Source organism: Bos taurus, chromosome 11 (genome assembly GCF_002263795.3).
Source record: "Bos taurus isolate L1 Dominette 01449 registration number 42190680 breed Hereford chromosome 11, ARS-UCD2.0, whole genome shotgun sequence".
In the NCBI taxonomy this organism is placed as follows: domain Eukaryota; kingdom Metazoa; phylum Chordata; class Mammalia; order Artiodactyla; family Bovidae; genus Bos; species Bos taurus.
Genome location: NC_037338.1, coordinates 91,612,813 through 91,635,732, shown reverse-complemented (window position 1 = coordinate 91,635,732; position 22,920 = coordinate 91,612,813). Strand labels below are relative to the sequence as shown.

The 22,920-nt window shown below is 39.6% G+C and overlaps 1 long non-coding RNA gene across 3 annotated transcripts; it reads left to right on the top strand.

Moving 5' to 3' along the window:
- The first annotated feature begins 227 nt into the window (after positions 1 to 227).
- LOC112448885 (uncharacterized) lies at positions 228 to 16,833 on the top strand. 3 transcript variants are annotated; one of them, XR_003037353.2, is made up of 3 exons: positions 228 to 643; positions 2,188 to 2,358; positions 16,706 to 16,833. It is a non-coding gene; the product is annotated as an uncharacterized lncRNA (long non-coding RNA). The 3 variants fall into 3 exon arrangements; XR_009496545.1 differs by lacking the exon at positions 16,706 to 16,833 and adding an exon at positions 15,262 to 15,325; XR_009496544.1 differs by lacking the exon at positions 16,706 to 16,833 and adding an exon at positions 12,533 to 13,374.
- Positions 16,834 to 22,920: the final 6,087 nt, after the last annotated feature.

Genomic DNA, 22,920 nt, shown 5'->3' with positions numbered 1-22,920 from the left:
TACAGACGTATTTTTTTTCAGAAATCAAGAAGTTTTGTTTTCTTGTCTGTTTGTCTTCAGATTTCAGCTCAGTGAACCGCAGCCCTCTGGTTCCAACGTCCTGCTGGGTTTTGAACCATGAGAAAGAGCATGAACTTTGTTTCCTGCCTGGAAAGGATTCTATCTATGTAGGTTTGGGATAGGACCATACCCTCAGAGGTCAGATGGGTTATGGCAGCTGTCTGGTTTCCAAGAATGCCTTTGGGTGTCCCGGAGCATGGAGGCATACTTGTGATGGAGCCGCCATTCAGCACCTGTTTGTGACTGACTGAATGAATGAATGTGCACGTCTCATAATGAATTTTGTTTTGTCATTTCCATGTGAGATTGATCAGGGTCATTTTCAAATTCAGAATCCTGCCTTTTGTGTGTACCCTCTCCCTCCTCGGAGTCCTCTGCACTCTGTTTTTATGACAGGAGTCTTGTCGTCATGGAAGTAAAGGTCAACTGGGGTTCTAACTGAAGCCCTGGTTCTCTCACCCCTATGATGTGTCCCAGTTTGCACTTTCATTAGTTCATTTATTTATTTAACAGGTGGTTACTGAGTGTCCATGACTGCAGGTCCCAGTACTGGGAACCCAGTGCTGGGTTCCTGGGCTAAAAGGTAAGCACAGGTGAGCAGGTAGATCCCCTGGTGGCTGGGATCTTGAATCTAATGAAAGATACAGAAAAGTTTATTGTAGTTTAAAGATGACAGGAAAGATGAAATTCTCAATTGAAACAGACAGGTGTGTGACAGAATGGACAAGATGCTCCCTTTAACAGAAAGCCCTTGCTGGGAGCCTCTGCCTCCTTGAATTTGTGGACTATTCGGGCCTCTGAAATTCAAGGTTCTGCATAGATGAGACTATCTATGAATACATAATTTATAAGGAAAGATGAGTGGATACTGTTTTCTAGACATCAGTGGTCATCAGTGACCTAGTAGAAGAAATTAAATGTTCATGTAAATATGGAAAACAAATATATTAAGAGGTGGTCATAGCTCCAGCTTTGAGGAAGTTCAGTAAAGACACATTTCATTTAAATATCCGTCACAGCTCGCACCATGAAGATGTAGTAATTAATTATTTTTCTCACTTTTTGAATGCACATGTAGGAGGCATTTGAGGTTTGAGAGGAAAGAATGATAACTCTCTCATTAGAAATGCTTTTTTTTTGGCTTATTTGAAAATGTGGAAAGATTAATCAATTTGGAATTAAAATAATTCTTATGGACTCTGTGGGAGAGGGAGAGGGTGGGAAGATTTGGGAGAATGGCATTGAAACATGTATAATATCATATATGAAACGAGATGCCAGTCCAGGTTCGATGCACGATACTGGTTGCTTGGGGCTAGTGCACTGGGACGACCCAGAGGGATGGTATGGGGAGGGAGGAGGGAGGAGGGTTCAGGATGTGGAACACATATATACCTGTGGCGGATTCATTTTGATATTTGGCAAAACTAATACAATTATGTAAAGTTTAAAAATAAAATAAAATTAAAAAAAATAAAATAAAATCAATACAGATGCACCATTTATTGGGTTGCTTAAATTTTTATCCTCTCTGAAGCTTTCTATTCACATCTGTAAGATGATAATCATAATAAGCCCTATTTATGTTTTGTGCACTCCATGTAAATAATTAAACTCTAAACATAAGTCAATGTTTGTTTTCAAATCACACAATCGTCTTGTTGTTTCCAGCTAAAGAAAAGATGCATTACAACAAAGAACTTTGGCTTCTCTTTATGTTTTATTACACTTTCCTCAAGGTGAAGCTTTTAGAAAATAAAGCCTATAATGTTTTAAAATCAAATTTGAAAATATGGGAAGACTGGTGAGTGCAAATAAGATGGAATTTTATCAGTACTAGAGTTTTTAATTTATTATAGCTTCAAATAGCACAGGGATATAAGGGAAGGACTGTGAATCTGTATTTTCCAAATGTATCCATAGTTGACAAGAGTTTGAAACAAGCAGGGTGATTACCTTGGAAGATTAAAGAACTTACTTCAGTTCAGGGCCACAGAGTTTTCAGTGGCCTAGTTCATATATGGTAATTTTAGTTAAAAGTGTTCCATAGGAATATTCCTGTGGAAGGCTGGCCTTCTTGCTTTTGCTGGTTTTTTTCTAAGGCTTTTCTCCTCTGTCTACCTGTAGTGTTCTTCTGAAACACCTTTCTCAAATGTAACTAAGGACATTTAACCATCAGACCCAGGGCTTTCCTCACTTTAAGTGTTCATTTCAAGAGTTCTTCAGAAGCATCCATTCCTCTGGACACACAGCGTGGAAGTAGAAGAACATCGAGGCACCTGTGAAAAGAAACACAAGGTAGCTGTGATACTGACAATTATATTCAGAAAATGAGGTGAAATGTATTATCTGTGGTTCCAGAGAGTCTGTGCTGTTGGGGGAAAGTTTGTTTGTTTGTTTGATGTTTAATATAAGGATCTGCTTTAGAGAATTTAGAGTCTTCTGAAATGGAAATAATAGACTGCCTACCTTTTGCAGTAGTAGGTTACAAAGTGAAATAATTCTTACAGAGTAGACAAGTTCTTGTCAACAACATTTAAGTCTGTCTTCGTATATGTGCTGGGCTGAATGAATCACGAACTGGAATCAAGATTGTCAGCAAAATATCAACAACCTCAGCTATGCAGATGATACCACTCTTATGGCAGAAAGTGAATAGAAGCTAAAGAGCCTCTTCACTAGAATAGAACTTGAAATATTCTTACTTTGGATTAAACATTAGGGTCACCTAGGATGCAGGTTACAAAAGGATGCTGTGCTGTGTTCAGTCGAGTCTGACTCTTTGTGACCCTGTGGATGGAGCCCGCCAGGTTCCTCTGACCATGGGATTCTCCAGGCAAGAATCCTGGAGTGGGTTGCCATTTCCTCCTCCAGGGGATCTTCGCGACCCAGGGACTGAATCCTTGTCTCCTGAGCCTCCTGCTCTGGCAGGTGGATTCTTTACCACTGCACCATCTGGGAGCCCCAACTACAAGATGCCTGGACCCCAAAGGTAGAGCTTCAGTTTTGACTGCTCTGGAGTGAGGTTCTTTCTAAGCCAGGATTACAATTACTCCCTGATTGTCCTAACATGCATCCAGAATTCAGAAACACTTAATGCTAGTTGATTTCCAGAAGTATTTCTACTTGGATGCATCTGGTACTTTCTGTAGGTACTCATACTGATCAAAGTTAAAGCAACTCAGTGTGGCTGGGCTGGCTGCATGGCCGGCAGGCCTGATACCAGCACTGGGAGCAGATTGGTAGAGATTAAACAGAGGGTTGATCCATGCCTCGTTCATTACTGCTTTATCCAAGAGACAAGCATCGGCCGCGTCTTCTGGTCTTCGCCTCAAATAGAGACAGGCGCTGACAACTCCAGCCCGCCCATCCTCCCCGGGAAGACGACCTTCACGGCACGCAGCCAGCAGCACCATGCCAGCGACAGGGACAGAGAAAAGGTTATGATATACACCCTCCGATCTGGTACATTGAAAGACTGCAGAGCCCAGGGTGTATTAAAACCACCCCATTCCCAGAGCCTGTTAGCAGCGATTGGAAAACATCATTCTCAACACAGTGGGGAGAATCCTGTCACTTTGCAGTGGAGGCAGGATGGGGATTCTGACAGCTCAGTGACAGTGTGTGTGTGCTTGTTACGACTGCTCTTCTCGGTGACCATGCTCCCCAGACTTAATGACACCAGTCTTGGCATAGTCCTCACCCTCTCTGAACATTTGCCTCTGCTGAGAATTAGGCATTTAATTTTCTGGGTCCTTATTGTGGCTTTTGGATGTCCATTTTCATTAAGCTATTTCTGTGTACATAGAATTTTGACATAATAAGAGCACCGGCGTAGACTGGTGTGGCCACTGGCAGATCATTTCAAATCCATTTCTTCCATACTGTGGCTTAATTTAAAGGCTGGATTACTTGAAAATGCATTTATTAAGTCTGACCTACTTTTTAAATATTTAATATTCCATTTTGGTTTCCTTGTAACAGAAGAAGCTTCAAGGTCTTCATGTTCTTGCCAATTTTTAAAGCACTGATATTGATTCAGCTAATAAGAAACTGTACAGACTCATTGTCCCCTGGACCACTTTCAAGATGTGTATTTAAAGCAATTAGCAGTTCACAAGATCTTCCTGGTACCTGGATGTCCCAAAGGGCTGGTCTACATTTGTTCTTGATAAAAAAAAATTATCCTCTTTCATTTTCTTCAGATATGAGACTCTGTATTGGCAATAAGGTCCCGAATCCACGACAGGACAAATATCCACCATCTTCACAGAGGAAAGACTGCTTATAGCTTATTAAGGCTTATTCCTCTGATCAAAACATTCTGATTTAAGCAATGATAGATGTAGGCGAAAGATAGATATAAATTATTGAGAATGGGGAAGGAACAAAATAGGGAGAAAATAAAAAATAAGTGCAATGCAAACTTGTGAAATTTAAGCAATAGTTGTAGATGCAAACTGCTTAGTTCACCGTAAAAATAAGATAGCATACTTATGTGAAAAAACTCAATAAAAGACAATAAAAAATGAAGATGCATTTGGGTGGAGAAATGTAAGAGGGGAAGTCACTCACAGCTAAGGGTAAACTCATCACACAGAAACACTGCACTTAAAATCGTGTCCTAGATGGAGTGCAAGTTCCCCAGCAGTCAAAGCAAAGATAAGCCATGATGATTACTTGAATTAAATCTCCATATGATTGGAGCAAACAGGTCACTCAGAAGTGAAGTTCTTTTTGATCCTGGTCTCATGGACAGTTTCTCTAATAGAGTCACTTGAAAGGAATACTTGAGGTCTAGATGACAGCACCCAACAAATTAGCAATAATAAATGTGATAGAGGATTTCATAGAATTGAAAAAAAATATTTATCAAATTATGTTCACACTTAGATTCGGGAGTAGAAATGCAGTAGGTGACGCTCAGTCTCTGCAGGTGATTCCGTTTACGACTCTGTCTTAAAAGCAACAGATCTCAAAACTGCGAGCAGGCGGTGGTGGAGGTGAGCAGGTTGCTGCTCAATTAGCACAGAGAAGAAGTGCTGCGTGTCAGACAGGCTGGTAGGGACGCGCTTTACAAGAGCAGAGGACTCGGCTTTCATCTCCTGCAGAGTTCAAAAACATGACTACTGGAAAAACCATAAAAATTATTTGTCTAATAAATGGAATATCTAGAGACCACAGAGTATATTGGATAATAAGACCTCTTTTTAAAGAGAAAACCAAGCCTGCAAAAATCTCATGAAGGCCACTTGATATCAAGTTAGTCTGAAATTTTTTTCTGAAAAGAGGTTATAACAAAATCCTAAATATAAACCAGGGTTAAAATTTTTATTTATCTTTCACTATCCCAATCCCAAACCACTACCTCCTCAAAGCCATCCTGAACCTATTCTGGTTTTATACCATGAATCCTAAAGAATTTTCTTCTTGTTGTATTGCCTCTCTTATCCAAAAGCTTCAGGGAAGCAAAGACCTCCCTTTTGTATTAATATTTTGTGTCCCATTTTGTGCATATTAAATAATCATCAAACCTCTACTGAATAAATATGTCCAAGATGATTTATTACAGAATACTAAATACCAGCAGGTGTGATGGAAGATCTATTGGGATACAGATATTGTAGTAGACCACGGATCAAAGCAATTTAGAGACCATTCATTAAAGACTTCATATGTTTACCTGGGAACCCTTTTAGTTTTTATTTCTGCTGCTCATTCTGACCCCAATGTGTCCTAATTCCAATACAAGAGAACACACTCAACTCCCTGATAACATGCATCACAAACCCCAAGACAGCTGATCAAATTAAAAGTGTAGGTGCCTCATAATTCACTTTTTATTTACTGGAAATTTAGCTTACCACTGATATAATATTGCATATGATTAATTATGCCATAAAATTTGTATGTTCGGCTTATGCTTGCTCCTGTAAGTGGAGCCATGTCTGTTTTTTTGTATTCTATAGAGAGCTCAACATGACTCATTGAATTTCCATTTGCATGATATTTACATATATTTGCATTTCCATACAATCTTACTAATTTTGCATAAGAAATACACCGAATTCTAAAGATAATGTAGTCTAATCTTATGAGTTCCCCCCAAAATTGGCACTATTGGAAGAAACTGGGTAATGCAAGAAGTTGGCAAAAAGTACAAGATGTGTTTTAAAATATTGAAAATATCTCACTGTTGCATAAAGAGTTCTATTTGCAAAACGTTTCCATATATTTCATCTCCTTTGAACTACATTTAAAATTTTTAGATAAATAGGTCAGAGGTGACACCAATCTTACCAAAAGAAACTTTGTCCTGGAAGTTCAAGGTTATGTTCAAGGTCAAGGAATAGGTTCCTGGGAGAATGACAGCTTAAACTCTTGAGCCAAATCTCCAAACCTGAAGCTTCTTCCACCTGGTTCTGGACTTGGGTCCACAAGGAAGGCGAAGAGGTTGGAAGAAAACTGTTCTACAGGCCAGAGAAGTGTAGAATCCATGCTGCTTCCTCCTCCGTTTGAGGCTCTCACTCCATCCTTCCCTCTGAACCCTAATTCCCTCTCTCCAAATGCACAGCTTTGTCCCCATTAATTGATTCTGCTAAAGTTAAACAAAAAATTCAAGGTGGGGGGGTCTCTCTCTGGAACTTGTGCTTTTAAAAGGAGGTTCTTTCAGTTAAAAGAGCTTTTTTCTTAGAGAGATGGTGCTGATATTTCAGGATTATCAGACAGGTTGCTTTTTGACAACAGAAAGGCCAGTCCTGATTTTGATCGTTAAATTGCTGAAAGGATAAAACAGAAAGAGAGCTGTGTGTTATGAACTCTAAGTTCTTAAGAAGATGAGAATGAGTTATGAAGGGAGATTTGGGGGTATCTTCAGGGGTAAAAGTGAACTCTTTAGATAAACAATTGAATCACAGAAGCATTTAATGATCAGCCCCACAATAATTGCCTGTCTCCTATCCACTTTGAGACACTGCTCAGTAGACTGCACTGTCCCTAATCCTTTCAGTTAATCCATAAAGTTGCTGCTGCTACTGCTGCTAAGTCGCTTCAGTCATGTTTGTCTCTTTGCGACCCCATAGATGGCAGCCCACGAGGCTCCCCCGTCCCTGGGATTCTCCAGGCAAGAACACTGGAGTGGGTTGCCATTTCCTTCTCCAATGCATGAAAGTGAAAAGTGAAAGTGAAGACACTCAGTCGTATCTGACTCTTAGTGACCCCATGGACTGTAGCCTATCAAGTCTCCTCCATCCATGGGATTTCCAAGCAAGAGTACTGGAGTGGGTTGCCATTGCCTTCTCTGAATCCATAAAGTAGTTATCACTAACTTCCTAAGTGAACAATCCAGTGCTTAAAAGAATTATATAACCTGCCCAGAAGTCTCATAGCTAAACAGGTAGCTGCCTCAAGATTCAGACTGTGGTCTCTCAAAATTTTCAACCACTTTATTAATGTCATTCTTCAGATTGTTGACAAACATACATTTGAATAATTAGACAACTAGAAGGACATATGCAAGCCTGGCCTTGTATCCTGCATTTCACAGGAGAAGGTCATGTCCTGATGGCATGATCCAGACTGGAGAGCTGGTTGGTGGCCGCATCTAGATGAGAACCGAGTCTCACGCACGGATTGTTTTCAATTGCTTGTTGCTTTGCCCCAAAGTATCTAGCTTCCACTCTTTCCTCAAGCTGACTCTCTGTACATGTGCCCCACTTAATTGAGTCTCTGTGATGATTCCTCCTGCTTAGATCCCAGTAACTGATATGAATCAACACAAACATACCGAAACCTCTAGGGTGACTAGCAGCAGCAGAGTACTGACAATGAGTAAGAGAGACATTAGTTCACCGAGAATGTAAGATTTTGCATTTTGGATTATGCTAGATGTCCATATACTTCACTGGGTTTTGAGTTAGAAAATTTGTTTTCCAGTCTCAGCATGAGTGTATGTAAGTGGCACGTCCTGGGTTCTGACATATATACCTTCTGAGACAGCTTTTACACACACAGTTGAAATAATTAAAACCTGCCTCACAGAGTTGTTGGAAGTAAGCACAACTATAAATATAATAAGGATAAGATGTATAAATCATATATGTATGCATAATAAATGACATTTCCATTTTTTTAACTTGTTTGTTTTATGTAAACACCTCTAAAGCCATTCACATTGGTGTGTTGAGTACCTGGTGAAAACTGAGACGTTAACTGTATACTGTGGTTTAAGTCAGTGTCGAGTAGTTTTCCAATAAATCTCGGGAATTAATTGTATAGTCATGACATGAGTCTTAAAGAATAGAGCTGCTCCCTGTAAGCCTCTTCAGCATCTACCACGAGTACTCAATTCTTTAGTAGTTATCCATCTAATTTTTCTTTCCTTTTTATCCCCCTTGTTCTGCAGTGAATATAAATGTAGTCAGTTTTGTAATATTAATAACCTCAGATATGCAGATGACACCATACTTATGGCAGAAAGTGAAGAAGAACTGAAGAGCCTCTTGATGAAAGTGAAAGAGGAGAGTGAAAAAATTGGCTTAAAGTTCAACATTCAGAAAACTAAGATCATGGTATCTGGTCCCATCACATCATGGCAAATAGATGGGGAAACAATGGAAACAGTGACAGACTTTATTTTTGAGGGGCTCCAAAATTACTGCAGATAGTGACTGCAGCCATGAAATTAAAAGATGCTTACTCCTTGGAAGAAAAGTTATGACCAACCTAGACAGCATATTAAAAATCAGAGACATTACTTTGCCAACAAAGGCCCATCTAGTCAAGGCTATGGTTTTTCCAGTAGTCATGTATGGATGTGAGAGTTGGACTATAAAGAAAGCTGAGCACTGAAGAACTAATGCTTTTGAACTGTGGTACTGGAGAAGACTCTTGAGAGTCTCTTGGACTGCAAGGAGATCCAACTAGTCCATCCAAAAGGAGATCAGTCCTGAATATTCATTGGAAGGACTGACACTGAAGCTGAAACTCCAATCCTTTGGCCGCCTGATGTGAAGAGCTGACTCATTTGAAAAGACCCCGATGCTGGGAAAGATTGAAGGCAGGAGAAGAAGGGGACAACAGAGGATGAGATGGTTGGATGGCATCACCGACTCAATGGACATGAGTTTGAGTAAACTCTGGGAGTTGGTGATGGACAGGGAGGCCTGGAGTCCTGCAGTCCATAGGGTCACAAAGAGTGGACATGACTGAGTGACTGAACTGAACTGAACTGAACTGAAGGGTAGTTATGCAATATTGATTCAGTCATCAACATAGCATCCTTCCTGTCTCACACTTACTACATGATGTGTAAGGTTTCGTGTGTGTGTGTGTGTATGTGTTAGTCACTCAGTCTTGTCCAAGTCTTTTGTGACCCCATGGACTGTAGCACTCCAGGCTCCTCTGTCCATGAGATTTCCCAGGGAAGAATTCTGGAGTGGGTTGCCATTTCGTCCTCCAAGGGATCTTCCATATATATTATGGCATATATTAATATATTATTACACTGCTGCTGCTGCTGCTGCTAAGTCGCTTCAGTCATGTTCGACTCTGTGCGACCCCAGAGACGGCAGCCCACCAGGCTCTCCCATCCCTGGGATTCTCCAGGCATGAACACTGGAATGGGTTGCCATTTCCTTCTCCAATAAATCCCATGGACAGAGGAGCCTAGAGGGCTACAGTCCCGGGGTCACAAAGAGTTGGACACGACTGAGCAACTGAGCACACACGTGGAGCACACTCATGTATATGAAGCTCACAAACCCCAGTCGTATCTGTGGGTTTCATACCCTGTTTCCTCTGCCCTCACCCTCTGCTTCCAGGGAAGAGGTGTCTGGCTGACAAATGCACAGATCAGTGGCTTCAGTCGTTCCCGAAGCAACCTTGACCTCTAGTCTCAACACTGCCCAGGCTCGTCTCTATTCCACTTGTGCCACAGAATGAGATCAGGGAAAAGCATCAGACAATTGTTCTACTGACATTATGTTGCAGAGGTTGCTCTTCTGAGCTTTGTGTCTCACTGAGCTCCTTGGCAGGCTGTCCCCTGGGGAAGGTCGCCCCCTAATGTTATGGGAAGAAACTAAATACTCTTGCTTTAGCTATGTTGAGAAATGGCATACCCCTAATTTGATCTTAAAACTTGCGTGTGATCATAAAGAGATAATAACACAACTACAGAATATCTTAACGGCATATTCCAGTTAATAATTCAGCTTTAAACATTGTACTGTATGCATTAAGAAAGATAAAGTAGCATTTTTATTCATGACTAGCTTTTGTAACTTTGTAGATTTTTACCTGAAATCATATTCAATTTTCATTTTCTATTTATTTCTTGAAAATTCCTATGTTCTAAAATTTTTCTTACTTCTGAACTCTTTTGTCCTTAAACATGAGAATATTTCTAAGACTTTCACCATATGCTTCCTTGAAAAGAAAACTTGAAAATATGGTCAATTATTCTAAAAAAAGATAAACTCAATGATTATTATATAATGCTTAAGCATAATTCAGACAAGTTCACTGTTTGTTTGTTGCTATTTTAACTGTGGAGGCTTTTAGTTACTAAAGTCTTAGAGGAAAGCTTAATCTGTATTAAACTTTTCCAAAAATTTTAATTGGGAATTATAGTCTTTTGTTAAAATATTTTAATTTGGACTGAAATTTTCGATATGTAAGTAGAATATTAATAGAAAATAAAGGATAATTTTAAGGAAGATTGGTGTGTTTATATAAACATTTATTAACAATTAAAGGATAAATAAATATAATGAAAACTCTTAAGAAAAAGTGACCAAAAAATTATTTCAACTTCTGTGTAATTTTGTATAAACTTACCTTACTTTAAATTTGAACATACTCTGACAAGTAAAGCAGAACAGCTACTGAACTGGTTTAAATATTCAAGAGCTAATAATACTTGGTTTATTAACAAAAACAACTTTCAAAACAAATATGAATTATACTGTTTTGGATATAATTTATTATGGGTGATCAGATTTTTAAAAGGTTACTTAAAATTAGATCTATTACCCTACTGCCAAAGAAATGCAAAACAACATTCCAAGAATCTTTTAAAAATATGGTTTGTATGATTTGGGTAGCATGTAGATAAGTGCATATTTCATGACAGATGTGTGTCTATAAAGCAAATAAAAGAGGCAATTTCCTAAGGAAATTTCAATTTCTTCCAGTTGATCACAATTTCCAGTTTCTCTTCACCTAAATAAAATCTTAAAAAATTTGAATCATAAGGAGATGAATAATATTTAGTACATCAAAAATGTAAAATAAACTATTCCTATAGTTTGAATTGAAGTCCTACTTATTTCAGCCAGAATTAAAGTTCCAAACTCACATTTGAAATTCTGAGTTTTTCAAATGGGGATTGATCATGCGTTATTGTCAGCAGAGGAATGAGTTTAATGGTTTAGTGCTTACATTAGAAGTTGGAAGGTTTTTTAAAAAAAGTTGTTTCATTTCTTTGCAGAGATGCTCCAATGATGTGCAATTTTAACTGTCTATTTCAAATTGTCTATTTGAGTGTTTTTTTTTTTTTTAACAACTCTCTCAGGATCTCTGTATCAAATTGATTATAAGGCAATATTAGATATTAACAGACCTTCCCTCATAGTTCAGTTGGTAAAGAATCTGCCTGCAGTGCAGGAGACCTTGGTTCTATTCCTGGGTTGGGAAGATCCCCTGGAGAAGGAAATGACAACCCACTCCAGTATTCTGGCCTGGAAAATCCCATGGACAGAGGAGCCTGGCAGGCTACTGTCCATGGGGTCCCAAGAGCTTGAATTCAATTATCAATTACAAGAATAAAGGACCTCCACTACTTAAAGGCTGTAGTTTAAGTTAGAGACTTGATTCTTTGCCTCTGATATGTCACCTGAATCTCTGCAGTGTGTGTGTGTGTGTGTGGTGACCTAGACGGGTGGGATAGGGAAGTAGGAGGAAGGTCCAAGAGGAACGGGATATATGTATATATATACTTGGTTCACTTCGTTGTACAGCAGAAACCAACACGACATTGCAGAGCAACTAAACCCCAAGTTTTAAAAAAGCAAATTTCTTAAGTGATGCTCAACTGTAGCCTGTATCCAAAAACACAACCCACTGGAAAATCCATTTTCATATACAACCCAATTAAAATAGGGTTGTTTTATTTAGAGCTTCAACGTATTTCTGAAAGAGGATGGTTGTATTCTGATGCTTCACGTTGGGTAACAGCATCAGTCGGATGCCTGCTTTTCTTGACACTTCCTTTTGCGTTTGAATTCACTCTGTCCATCAGACAGCCTCTCATTAACCCTTCTTCGAAGGCTGTTGATTATCTATTGGGAAAGCAGAGTTCTCTTCGTTTATGAAAACGGCACCACCCCCTCTGCTTCCCAGTGGCCGGTGACATGCCTCAGCCAGGTCTCGGCAGGTGAAGCTCAGTCCTAATTGGAGCCGTTTCCCTGGGCAGGTGGAGATGCTGCTGTCAGAAGCAGGAAGAACACAGACAGGTGGTTTCAGAGGCAGCTGTAAAGGACGTGAGTGAGCACATAATAAAGTCACCAGAGACCAGCCGGCTCGCTGCTCCTGATGCTCTTTCTGAAGCTGACCTTTTCCTGGCCGCGCGGGTCTTATCTTAGCCCTGTGATAAATGTGAGCCGGAGTCACAGAATCATGACCTTTGAACACAGGGCCTGACTTTCAGCAGCTAATTCCCAGCAAGGCAAGAACATTGGTGACAGTCGCTTACGGTCGTTACTTTCACATCCAGGCTGTTGGCAGCAGTCTTTTACAGGCAGCTTCGTTTGGAGGCACGTTGTCATAAAGTCAATCGCCAACGGGACACACTGCAGTTCTGTAATTGCGGTTTCCTTCGGCGCTAATTAAATAAGTAGAATCAGAGCGGAGACTCAGGACACACGACCTTGATGTTCTCTGTCTGTCTGAAGCTGCCCTGTCTTCCATCTACTAATTTTAAACAGGAATCACAGTGGAGGCTCAGTTTCCGATCTCAGTACCAAAGATATCCTTCCTTATTATGACCTAATGAACCAATTTTAAATGCACAGGCTTTAAGACTCTATTTTTGGAAATATTGAGGACAGTGTGGTGAGGTTAAAATCTGTGTCCTGCAACTTTGTCCTCTGTTCAGAGTTCTCCTGGATGCTGACTCACCTGACTACATTGTCAAACAATTCTCAACTGCTCCTTAACACCTGGTCCTCCAGATTCTTCCAGCAGCTCTCAGGTCTTGCTGGTTTGGTCTTCCCTTATACCTCATGGAAAACTTCCTGTTTGGGGAAAATAAATCTTTTCCTTCGCATCCTGTGCCTTCCTTCTGGTCTCTCCTAAGTTTGTTTGTACATCTCCCCCTGCACGATCTGTTCAGGTCTCAAAATTAGTCTCTGTCCTGTTTGGCAGCTCCTGGCCTTCCCAGTGGTCAGCTTACGGGGTTCAGATGCCCACAAGGCCCGCACGGGGGAGTCTCAGACCTTCCATACAGCTCAGAGAGACAGAGTCCCACCAGGAGATGGAGGGAGAGCCCAGGAATGGTAGTCAAGTGATGGGAACGACTGCAGAACTGCTTCTGGGGCTCATTCCTGCGTGCTGTGTACTGAGTTGCTCAGTCATTCCTGTTCTTTTTGACCCCATAGACTATACCACCAGGCTCCTCTGTCCATGGCATGTCCCAGGCAAGAATACTGGAGTGGGTTGCCATTTCCTTCTCCAGGGGATCTTCCTGACCCAGGGATCGAACCCAGGCCTCCTGCATTGGCAGGCAGATTCTTTACCACTGAGCCACCTGCAAAGCCCATCCCATTCCTGTTTCCTTGTAATAAAGAGCCTTTCTCAAGTCAGCTTAATTCAACTGGACCATTGCTATTTGCCCAAAATAAAACAGTCCTAGTTAAATAGCTTCCTGTCAACTGTTTCCTCTGCGTTAATGTGTAATTAATAGTAAAATTACCTGTCTCACAGGTTTGCATGTGTTTCTAATAAGATAATATAGAAGTGCATTAAATAAAGTTATATATACATATAATATTAAAACTTGAATATGTCTTTGTGCACAGAATATCTGTTTTTCCACTGCAAATAATCTTGGAGACTTTATGTCTCCAGTCTATTTCTTTAAGAAATATAAAAAGACTATAGTGGAGATTTTGTTCACTGAACATCAACCTTTACATGCTTAACTAGATGTGGAGGGCAGTAGTTTACTAATAACTTCTCAAGCTAGTTTAGATTTTATGGGGAAAATGGGAAAAAAAACTTAAATATACATAATTATATAGAACTGAATGCACATATACACCGTTTTGTCTCATTTCTGGAAATGGAACATGTTAGTGACTAGATCCATACATGTAGGCTTTCTTGAAAAAAAAATTTAAAAATCACCTTTGAAAGAAAAATATATCCTTTGCCAACTCAGTTTTTAATTTTCTTCACTTTGCTCACTAGATTTTGACATATAACTAAGGTTTTATTTGTTCTTAGAAAAGCAAAAGATTTCAACTTAGCAAAATGTTTATTGAAATAGTCCCTCTTTGTAAGTCATTGTAAGAGATCATTTGGAGAACAGAATCATAAGTATTTTATAAATCCTTCTCCTGAGAATTTGGAGTCCAGGGGAAGAGGCAATGCTTTCACCGTCAGCTGCCCTGTGGTGAGCTGCTGTAGCGGTGGTTTAGTCGTTAAGTCGTGTCCGACTCTGCGAACCCATGGACTGTATCCCGCCAGGCTCCTCTGTCCAAGCGATTCTCTAGGCAAGGATACTGGAGTGGGTTGCTATTTCCTTCTCCAGGGGATCTTCCTGACCCAGGGATAGAACCCGCGTCTCGTGCACTGCAGGCAGATTCTTTACCGAGTGAGCTACAAGAAATATGGAAAAATGTAAACACACTGTGCTTGAAAAAAAAATTAAAATGTATTTAATTCTGCTTGGCACCGAAGCAATCAGGGAAGCCTTAACAAAATAATTAACTTTGGAGATATTAGTTTATTTATTTGCACTCTATGTATTATATTTTGAGAGGACTACTTTTCAGTTGTACTTTGAAGAATAAGTACAATTTCAAAAATCTCATAGGTCAGGAAAAAAATATTACACACAGAAGAAACATTACATATGATAACACAAATTGCCTAATAGGAAGTTAATAGTTTAATTTTTTTTTCTTATCATGGTATACACAGAATGAATGAAAATTTGTGGAAGACTAATAAGTAATAAAATTTCCCATAACCCACTGTCACGAGGTATGTTATATATCTTTCTAATTTATTCTAAATAATATTTATACAAATTCAGATAGCCTACATCTATATCTGTGCTGCCTTTTTTATTAATATACACAATACATTTTAACATTAATACATCATGAGTGCATATCTTCATTTTAACACGCAGTTCTTTTACCATTTTTTCCCCTAACTTTTCTCTAGTAGTGGCTATAATTTACATTCATACCAACAGTATATGAAAATATCTTTTCAGTAACCTTTGCCATTTGAATCACAAATGTGGTGTTTTATTTTCATGTTTGTTTCTGTAACTAGTAAGCAGTTGAGATGATCAATTGTTATTTTACAGGCTTACTGCTTGTACAACTTAAGGCACCTTCTGCTGGATCGTCTCTAAACATGAGTGTCTGCGTGTCATAAACACTTTTTCATGACAGCAACTTGTCCCAACATTGTTCTGAATTTAAAGACACGTATGGAAGTCTCTTCTGTCTTAAATTACTTTCATCCCACAGACTAAGACCTGAAATTTTCATACAGCAAGATACTAGGTAAAGTCTAGGCATAATTTTCAGAAAGAACCCCAAGACAAGATATTACTCAGTTAATGCTCTCATAGTTCAACAAATATGCCTTGAGGGTCTGAAAGTTGCATGGTTGTATGTATGAACCCTTGGTTGGCAAAGGGTCTGAGTTTAGACACTCTGCATAGTTATAGGGTACCTTGTCTTGAGAGATTGAGGTCTTCTGAACCTGACGGACTTGGACACGAAGTCTTCAAAATGAAATTGGACAAATCTCATTAGCAATGCCAGCTACATTCGTGTCACACAGTCGTCTCTGGGGATCCTTGGGGGGCTGGTACCAGGACATTGTGGATACCAAAATCCAGACACTCTTATATAAAAGGGTGATGAATTTGCATATGACCTACACACACTCTCCTGTATATTTATATCATCTCTGAATTACTTATACCACCGAATAAAATAAAAGTAACATAGTTGTTAACACTATTTAAATAGTTGCCAGTGCATGACAAATTCAAGCTTTGTTTTTTAAGACTTTCAAAGATTATTTTAGAACACATTTTTGACCCCAAGTTGGTTGAATCCACTTGCGGATACAGAAGGCTGATGGTGTTGACTCTGAGTTCTTTGTGAGAGCCCAGAGAGAATTGTGTGCTGTCCGAGAGTGTAGCTCCGCCTTAAGTCTGTCTGGTGTGAGCTCCAGGCTTATAGAAATTAGACCACTCATTGCCTGGTGCAGAGAACAGAGTTTATGAAAGCTGAATTTCTGCTGGCTTAAAGGAACCCTTTTTAAGAGCATTATATAGATGTCCCTGGTAGCAATGATAACCTCTGTATAGTGTTTACTGATCAGTTTTGTTTTCCAGGTTGGACCTCATTCAATCCCAGTTCTAGAGCAAACATTGGATTTCTTTATGATGCTGTTAAACAGTCAGAAAGCCACAACTGAAAATAAACAGATTAAATGCAAACACTTTGTAATCTTTTACCAGAGTTGTCATTTGTTTCAACTATATTTCTTTTATTGCCAGGCTGGAGTCAGATTATTTTACATGTGTTCTGTCTCTTTCTGGTTTCAAGAGAAGAGCAAAGAATGCTTTAAAGTAACACATGTGAGTAACATCAATATCATTAATAAAGCAGCCTTGACAAGTCATTTGTGAAACCAAGTATAGTTAACCCTCCAAACAGTACTTTATTGTTAGGAGCAAAATGGAATCCCACCTCCTTGGTCTACAGAAGAGCTCACAGATGGAAATGTGATGTCCTGACTTATTCTTTTTCTGTCATCACAGAGAAGCTGGTGAGGATCAGAAACCACACCCTCTCAGTCAACATGCAGATACAAGCTAATCAAAATCTTCCCGTGGTAACATTTCTCTTTAAATGCATGAAGAAGATCTCTCTACTCAAGCAATAGTCTTTCCTGATGGGCAAAATCAGACTGGCCCATATGATGAGTGAACCTCACTAGGCAGAATCTCTTCTGAAGAAAATGATAATTCTGTAGTTGTATTTCTCAAATCATTTTGTTGTGTCAAACACTGAATTGATTAGCACATGGTAATATATGAAAATTAGGGAGGCAAAGTGGATGTCATTTTTGTAAATCTTTATAAAAGTATCAGAGTCTACAGATTCCAGGTTCTGGGGTCTTATTGCTTTGGTTTGTAATAAGTAAGAAATAACGAAGTCTAAATGAAATTCTAGGCTTGAACTAGAGTATCTCTTTGTGTCATTTTTATCAGAATCCTCAAAAGTGGTAGGAAATACGGTAGATGGAATCCACACATCAAATCTATCAATAATCCTGTTATATATTGTCCTTTCAAGGGTCACACTGTAACGATAGCAAAACTGTAAAAATTTTAAAGCCATTTGATGAAAAGAGCGGGAAGCACATGTCAGTTTACAGGGAAGTGCAACTCATGTAAGAAGCTCCGCTCATACGCGTAGATTGGTAAAACCACTTTCTCAGGTTTTTCACTTAATCATGAAATATCACCTAATGGTCATCCAAGACTTAGGGAGAATGTCTCAGAGTAAAAAGGGATAAAAGATAACAAACAGAAAGACTAATAATTTAGAAGCAGTAGAGGCAAAATGAGTATTATTCTAAGTAGAATATGTGGAGAGTTTTGAAGGAAAAAATCAAGAGAGGAACAGAAAGGGACAGCTTTAGACTGAGAACAAGCTGCTACCAATCAAGTGTGTGATGCCCAAGGTAAAAATATGAGCAGCATTTTGGAAAATAAAGTGGAGAAAAATCTTACGATGTAGAAGGAGAAAGGGATGAGAAGATGAGAGGAATAACAACAAAATAGAAGCAGGAAAGGGTGTATCATGGTCTGGATTGCATCCTTTGGAAAGTTACACTGAAGCCCTAACCTGGTACCTCAGAATGTGACCTTACTTGGAAATAAAGTTGTCATAGATGCAACTGGTGGGCTTCCCAGGTATCTCAGTGGTAAAGAATCTGCCTGCAACACAAGAGTTTGATCCCTGGGTTGGGAAGATCCCGTGGAGGAGGGAATGGAAACACCCTCCTGTATTCTTGTTGGGAAAACCCCATGGGCAGAAGAGCCTGGTGGACTACAGTCGATGGGGCCACAGAGAATCCGACACGACAGGGCAAAGTGGCTAAGCACTAAATGGAACTGTAGTGGGCAGATGGCAGAGGGAGGTATGGGAAAAGCAACCAAGAAAACTCCCGTCTTGTAAGGAAGTAAAGAGAGAATGTCTACAGGTGGAGAACAAAAATCAGAGCAGTGTTATTTAGAGATGGAATGAAAACAGCAGAAAGAAAGAGCTGAAAGAGTTAACATTGACAATATCTCGAGAACGGAAAGGAGGGCAGGGCTAGAGAGTAGAGGGAGATTATTCATTATTACACTTTGGGGCTACTTATTTTTATCATGAACATTGCTTAGATGAAAATATTTATAATAGAAGAGGTATTATAAAATATTTGATGCTTTTGTCAATGAACTTGATAAACTAGTTTCTAATAAGAGATGAAATAAATTCACATTAAAAGATAAATTCTGATGTCATGCTTAGACTTTTCTCAAAGGAAAAAAGAAGAGTTTTAGATATTAAGAAGTGTCCTCAGCATCTATTCAGCTATCTGCAAAAATATGAAGAATTGTAAGCAAAATGGTTTACATTTCAGGTAGAACCAGCTATCTGACTAGCTCTTGAATTAAAGTTTTCCACTAATCTTGGGAAGAAGACAAAACTATTTTCAGCTTCCCTTGCAGTGGGATGTGGCCATTTGGATGAAAGAATACCAACAGAACAGATGTTATGTATTTCCACATATGTCCATAGTAACCTTCACCTTCTTCCTCATATCCAGAATGGCTGGATGTTAGTACTATAGGCAAACACGGAAACTGTGTGTTGAGGTGGCAGAGTTTTCTTACCAACTGGAATCCCTGAATGGAGCTGATTAAAAAAGTATTTAAGAAAGCTGATCAAGAAACATGACTAGGAAAGTTTTGCAAAAATAGCTTATGAATGGCCATTAAAAATCAGTCCAATCACTAACTTGCAAAGATACATGCACCTCAGTGTTCCTAGCTGCACTATTTACAATGACAAAGACATGCAAACAAACTCAGTGTCCATCCGCAAATGAATGGACAAAGTGTGGTACCTATATATAATGGAATACTATTCAGCCATAAAAAATAATGAAGTAATGTCATTTGAAACAACATGGATTGACTTGGAGGGCATGATGCTAAGTGAAATAAGTCAGATAGGGAAAGAGAAATACTATATGATGTCATTTTTTATGTGAATTTTAAAAAATAATTTAAAAAATGAGTGAATGTAACAGAAGCAAACACTCAACCCAATGGAAGGATCATACGAGGGCACAGCTTTCTGAGTCAAGGCTGATGGCTTCGGTTTCCACCATTAACTCAAGGGTAAGGGAGTTGAGGACAAGCAAGTAATGTCATCAATCAGGCTTGAGGATCACGTCTCAGAAAGAACTTTGATATGTTTACTGCAGCAAGAAGCAGATTGCAAGGAGATGTGGCAGCTGTCTCTTAGTCTTTTCCTAAAGAAACTAAGAGCCTGTGATTCACTGTCACAGTGTCAAAACAATGTCTGAACACTTGAGCCATGGACTTCCATTCACTTTCAAGGACAGCATCCTACTTGAAATCCACTCGGGTAATACCTGGGGCTTCCCAGGTGGCACTAGATGGTAAAGAATCCACCTGCCAATGTAGGAGATGCAGGAGATGTGGGTTTGATCCCTGGGTCAAAAAGAACCCCTGGAGAAGGGAACAGCTACCATCTCCAGTATTCTTGCCTGGATAATCACATGGACAGAGGAACCTAGCAGGCTACAGTCCCTGAGGTTGCAGAGTCGGACACTATTGAGCAGGCACACACAGGATAATCCCAGTAAGGATAATGGTTAGGGAAGAGTCCCCTGGAGAGGGGTCAGTAGAAAAGCAGAAGGCTTATCATTCAGCTCAAAAAGCAGAATCCATGCCTAGTCTAGGATTTCCCCACATCCAGGGCAGGATTTCCTGCCAGACAATATCATTGCCATGCCCCGATTCCTGTTGCTTTTCTTCTATTTTCCAAATTCTAAACTGATCTTTGCTGCGGCTGCCCCTGCTCTTTTTCAGGGCTGTGTATTGTTTGTGTCTGAAGGGGTGCTGACGGGGAGGGGCTGGGGGCTTGGGATGGCACATTCTGTGTCTTGAACCTGCGTGTTCCAAGTTAGCGAGCATGTTTATACTCACCCCCAGAACATTTTAATGCAGAACTTCATTCTAGCCATTACATTTTACTGAATAATTATCATGATTTTGACGGACACACTAAAAGAGTACCACTACCCTGGAAGTGTAATGGGAGGAGCAGGGAGCTGCGGAAACTGGAAACACAGGTGCCAGTCCTGGAAAGTGTTCACTAACCTAATCTCCTCATCTCTAGGACTGGGCGAAGGATGTATTTCAGAGCTGCAGTGGGTTAGCTAATCAGTAATCAATATACATCACCATGCTTGGTGCAGGGTAAGTCCTTACAGGGTGGGCGCCCAAGGAAACGAGGGCCTTCTCTGCTGCTGTTGTTGTTTCGTCACTCAGTTGTGTCAGACTTTTGTGGCTCCATGGCCTGCAGCCCACCAGACTCCTCTGTCCATGTGATTCTCCAGGCAAGAATCTCGGAGTGGGATGCCATTTCCTTCTCCAGGTCACCTTGCTGACCCAGGGAGTGAACCCTTGTCTCCTGCTTGGCAGGCAGATTATTTACCACTGAGCCATCAGGGAAGCAACTTTCTCTTCACAAGGTTTGTAAAACCAGAGAGCATCCACTTTCTTCTCAAGGAACTTGCCCTCTTCTCTTCTCTCTAGCTCCTCTGCCTTGCAATTTCTAAGCTATCCTCTGATCTTGCAAATGTCTTGTAATCCTGTCACTTCATGCTTTTAGTTCTGCAGAGTTAGGCTTTCATTTTAAATGCATATCTCAGATCTTTAATTACATGATATCTTAGAGAGCCAAGAAGTAAACTTATAAGTGAAATGATAGCAGAAGAACACTGCCTCTCAGATACTTTAAACTTTCCAAGAAATATCTCTATTCTTGGTCTTAGGAAAGTGTTTGTCTTGTCTGTATTTGGATTGCCTGTTTGCATATTGCTAGGATTTTTCTGTCTAGCTACTATCTCTGGTTATTTTTTTTAACATTAATGCTTATGTCACAAGAAAAGAAAACACTTTTCTACAACACACATTTTACATACAGAGAGGTATTTATTGAACTGAAGATGTGATAAATGTTCCAGCTTATGCTTTTAGGACTTTCCTGGTGGTTCAGATGGTAAAGAATCTGCCTTGCAATGCAGGAGACCCAGGTTTGATCCTTGGATCAAAAAGATCCCCTGGGGAAGGAATGGCTACCCACTCTAGTATTCTTGCCTGGAGAATTCCATGGACATAGGAGCCTGGCGGGCTACAGTCTACAGGGTTGCAGAGTCAAACTTGACAGAGGAACTAGCAACATTTTTATATGCTTTTAATTTTAAATGGTACCTGTATAAGAACACCCAAATGTATTTAGCATAATATGTGCATAGAATTAGCAAGTGAATGTGATAAGATAAATTAATTTGTTGAATTGCTTGTTACATTTAAAAATATAAATATTTAGCATGCTTGTGATGTTGATACATTTCTTCAGGATCCAAGATGAAAATCTTTGACCTTATAATGAAATAATTGAAATTCAGCTTTTTTTGTCACAATGCATCCTGATTTTACCACATAATAAATTGGAGGCTGTATTTCAACTCCAACTTAGGCATAGAGTTAAACCCTTAGGAAGTTAAAGAATTGCTATTAGCAAACTCAGGCTGCTCTGCAATTAAGCTTTTACATTAAATGGTATAATATAGATTTTTCAACAAAATAATTCTCATTTGACAGCTCTTAATAAGTTAAAATGTATTGCCTTCACCACAGTTTGTTCACTGATATTTTCAAAACTGAAAAAAATAAATAAAACTCTTTTAGAGATCCTTTTTGAAAATTTTATACTCAGCTATGGTAAATAGATGGGGAAATAATGGAATCTGTGACAGACTTTATCTTCTTGTGCTCCAGAAGCACTGCAGATGGTGACTGCAACCATGAAATTAAGACACTTGCTCCTTGGAAGAAAAGCTATGACAAACCTAAGCATATTAAAAGGCAGAGACATTACTTTGCCAACAAAGGTCCATCTAGTCAAAGCTATGGTTTCTCCTGTAGTCATGCATGGATATGAGAATTGGACCATAATAACGCTGAGCGCCAAAGAATTGATGCTTTTGAACTGTGATGTTGAAAAAGACTGTTGAGAGTCCCTTGGACTGCAAGGAGATCCAATCAGTCCATCCTAAAGGAAATCAGTCCTGAATATTCATTGGAAGGACTGATGCTGAAACTGAAACTCCAACACTTTGGCTGACTGATGTGAAGAACCGACTCATTGGAAAAGACCCTGATGCTGGGAAAGATTGAAGGCAGAAGGAGAAGGGGACAACAGAGGATGAGATGGTTGGATGGCATCATCA